A 4,733-nucleotide genomic window follows, 5' to 3' on the forward strand; every position below is an offset into this window, starting at 1 on the left:
CTGATTCTTCATTTTCACAATCAAGTCTTTTGTGCATAAAACTTATAGTCATTTTGCAGGTTAAGGAGCTCTCTTTGTTATCTTCAAAGCATCAAGCATTCATATCATAACATTTTAGTTTCATTTAGCTTAGATGCATATATTTTCTTAGCTTTATTAACTCACATAGCATCATCTTAGCTTTCAATTTGGAACTCATCTAATTCTTAATCATCTAGTTTTGCATTCCATCTTCATCATCTCATCTTATCATTCACTAAGATCTTGGTTGCATTCCATTTAGATCTTAGAATCATTTAAATCTTGTTCTTTAGGTTGTCATCTTAAAGAATCAAGTGTTATTCCAAGCTGAGAGCCACCTTGAATCTTGAAGATCCTTGGAGATAGAGGAACATGTAATGATTTTAAAGAGTTTAGATTCATTTAACTTGTTTTGATTGATTTCTAACTCTAATGTAATGTTTCATGTGTGTGTTTGAATTGTTTTCTCCTCTTGCAAGTTGATACCACACACACACACACACACACACACACACACACACACACACACATATGTATGTATATATATATGTGTGTGTGTGTGTATGTGTGTGTGTGTACATATATACATATAGATACATACATACATACATATATACATATATATGTATATGTACATACATATACACACACACACACACACATAGAGAAAAATATGTATGTGTGTGTGTGTGTATTGTAAGAGAAAGATATCCAGAAATAGAGAAAAGGGGAGGGGGAGAGAGAGAGGGGGGTTAAATTATTTAAACAAGATTATTTACAATGCACCAATTTTTTAAAGTATAATTTGCTAATCTAGAGAGAGGTCCTAAATAGATTTAAGGACAGAGAGATGAATATTTTTAATCCAACCATTTCTAAATTATGTTTGTTATTCTAGATATAGAGGCCCTAATTTAAAGACATCATAGAAAAAGAGAGGTTGTAAATAGAGAGAGAGAGGGGTCCTAGTAAAGAAAGGAGAGAGAGAGAGAGAGGAATTATATAAATATTTAAGTGGAGCATGATAGACTAATTTCAAATTTGATTTTTTTTTTTAAAGCACAAACACAGTTAAAAATATTTAATCAAAATAACATAATTTAGAAATAATTAAGATAAAATTATTTTAAAATTAATTTAATCAAATTAAAATAATTTAAAATAATTTAAAATAATTAAGATAAAATTATTACATAAAAAAATATTTAACTAATCAAATAAGCACAATTTGGGGTTCACCTCGCAGTGCAATGGTTTCATTGCAAGTCGTGTTGGTACGATATTCTGAGTTTGAATCTCTTGCAGGTTATTTTGGGTGTGATGGTTGGCTCGTGTGCCCAAGGTGTTCGTGGATTTCGGTTGGTGGTCTGGTACCTTTCCTGGTGGTGAGTGGCCTGGCTTTGACGGTTGTGGTGTTCATGCCATGTTGGTGTCTGCATTGTCTATTCCTTGATGGGTTCCCTTCGTGCTACAATCGTGGTGTTCATGCCATAGTGGTTGCTCCATGTCTCTGACCTACGTGCTCCTGGCGCTGGTTGTCCTTGATTCGATGTTCGTGGTGTTCATACCACATTGATTGCTCCCGATTCTGACCTGCTTTGATTACTCCTCGCTGGCTTCCCTTAGCACAATGATCATACCATTGCAATCCGAGGTGGCCGACACGTGATATGGATTAGGAAGTGGTTTTGGAGTAAGTTGTTAGAATGGAGAGATAAGGAGATAAAAATATGGAGAGATAAGGTGAGATAGGAGAATGGAGTGACAAGGAGAGGAAGGATTGCCAAGAACTAATAGGGAGGTGTTAATACCTCATCATACAAATAGATGATTGCACTTGGGGATGGGGTCCCCCTATGTGGCCCCATTGGTTCAAGCTCCAATGAAAAGCAATTACCGATTAAAAAAATCAAATAAGCACAATTTTAGGTACGTAATACATGTAAAATTAAATAGAAATTAAGTAAAGATACATACGTGTATAATATCTTTGCATTCTTCGTTCTTGATATCTTTGTTTCGTGTCGGTTGAATACTTCCTTTAAGTCTTATTTGCCTTGTCCTCTTGTTCCCCATGTCCTTAAAATGACCTTCAAAACCTTCAAATGTCTTCAAATGTCTCAAAATTGTCACCCTTAAAATGACCTTCAAATGTCTTCTTTCACCAAAAAATGCGAAATAATTTGATAATTTGTGTTTGAAAAAATGAAATAAAACATCTCTATTTATATGAGATTGTTAATTGTAAAATAAATATATTTTTACGTCGGTCAGGGTTCGTTCGAATGTTAGCCGTTAGAAAAAGGCATGTTCATATGAACATGTTGGTTATGTGATTATTTGTGCCTTCCATTTTCGTACGAACATGGGTTCAAATGAACTAAGGGGGTTTCATTCGAACCCCTTTTGGAGGCATCTCTCCCCCAATCTCTTCAGACTTCTAAAAATTTTTGGCCTTCAAACCTCTGGTTCAAGGCTCAAATGAGAGAATATTGACAACCCAAAATGTAGGATGGTAGTCATCAAAGCAAGCTTTCCAATGACTATAATTTTACTACATTGTGAGTTTATTATGATCTTGTTTTTAAAATTTTACCAAATATAGGTTTTTCACCGAACATGAACTTCTTTGTTCAACGCATTGATACAAATAGCAAATTAATTCAAAAAAATATCCATGCACTAGGTATTGATATCTTCTTTCTAACAAAAATAAAATAAAATAAATTTCGATATATATAGAACAAGTTATGTGTTCAAACGTACACCTATGTCTAAATTATTATAATTAGTCTGACTTCAAAACTTAATAAAATGAAAATTTTTCAATATATGACTATCAAACCAACTGCATGCACTGGGTATTGATGTTACAAACCAAAATTTGAAAGAATTGAGTTTTTAACATTTATAGGAAAAAAGTTATGCTTTTCGGGATGCACAACACTCTTAAAAAATGTTGTTTGTTGTAAAAAACTACTTTTCGAGGGAGATGGAAAAAATCAATACAATTTTCTTCAAAAAAAATTGATTTTTTTAAATTTAGAATATGTAGACAAGATGTTACAAATCACTAGTTTATATCATCTTCAAATTCTTAACCGTTTAAAAGTTATAGGTGTCGGAAAGTGAAGGTTTTTTTCAAAATGTTCATCTAAATGTTAAAATTGGTCAAAAAGTGGGAACCAGTATTGTGAGTTCACCATTTAAAAATAAATAAATTATCCAATCAGAATTAATAATTTGGATTCCTTATTTCAATTTTCTCTTTATCATTATATTTTATACAACATTCATTCATAACTAATTTAGTACAATTTTATAGGTGAATACTTGAAAATTAGAGAACATTATAACATAAGATTTATCCTTCTTGTTTAGAATATATACTTTTCTTTAATTAGTTTACCTTTAGAAAGAAGGAAAACATCATCACCATCTTTAGAGTAACCATTTTTATGGAATATCATTCTAATTCAATGCTGAAGAATAAAAAGATATTCAAAGGAGAAGTTCTAATAGACTTAAATAGTAACAAATTAACATCATAGATCAAGAAATGATTGATAGTAAGTAAAATATAATTCAATCTTAAATATTGTCAAATATTCTTCTTAAAGGGGATATAAGTATAAATGTGATCCAACTACAATATTGTAAACCTAAGGCATTTATTTACATACAATATTCTATGCAAATACAATAATATCTCTTATTCTTCTCTTAGATTTGTACTACCTAATATATCCTTTAAAGTGAAATTTTCTAATTGACGTTAGAAATTGGAATATCAAGTGGCAACTCTTAGACTTCCATTGTGACTTATAATGTACACGTCTAAGTTACATTCTAATGTCAATATCAAAATAACTCTAGTGGTGTGTGACATCTAAGCTATATTCTAATGTTTAAGTATATGTTTGGTTGCTTTGGTATAGTTGTGTCTCTTGGGGTGTGGGTGGTTGACAAGTGTGGTCACGATTTTAGTATGTGGTTGGTTGTGCAAGTTTTGTCACAACCTTAGAACGTGGTAGGTTGCTCGAATGTGGTAGCCACCTTCAAATGTATGATTGATTGCTCGAATGTGGTAGCCACCTCAAATTGTATGGGTGGTCAAAATATGTGGTTGGTTGTCTAGGTGTGGTTGGCAATTCAAATGAGATCACAATCACCCAATAGTGCTTAGCTGTTCATTTGAATATCTCTAAAAATCTATGTTGAAATAAAAGGAGGAGATTTCCTATTCCAACCTCGATTAATATGAGCCAACATAAAAACCCAACTTACAAATTCATTTTTTAAGTGAATATAAATACATATTCCATTCAACATGACAATTTAATAAAAGTCACTTACCTATCTAGATAAGTAGCACAAAACCAAAGTAAGTTTTTTTTAAATAAAAACTTGGAGATGGATCCCTCATCCCTATCCATGAAAGAATTACAACCGCCTACAAAATACTTAAGCATACATAGGTCAAAAGCTAGAAAATATATAAAAATAGTCTAACAACTACAAAAAGCTAAAATCTATGGCAGAAACAGTGAGGTAGAAAAAAGACACTTAGCCTATGAAACAAGGAACCTCGGCCAGTCTAGTACACAAAACTACAAAACCTGGTGACACCCATCGCAATGATGATAATGATAACGATGATGATCGTTTCATGCCGCTATAATTAATTATTATGCAATTAATTTTGGTGATTT

The sequence above is a fragment of the Cryptomeria japonica genome, chromosome 3, assembly GCF_030272615.1.
Source record: "Cryptomeria japonica chromosome 3, Sugi_1.0, whole genome shotgun sequence".
Taxonomy (NCBI): domain Eukaryota; kingdom Viridiplantae; phylum Streptophyta; class Pinopsida; order Cupressales; family Cupressaceae; genus Cryptomeria; species Cryptomeria japonica.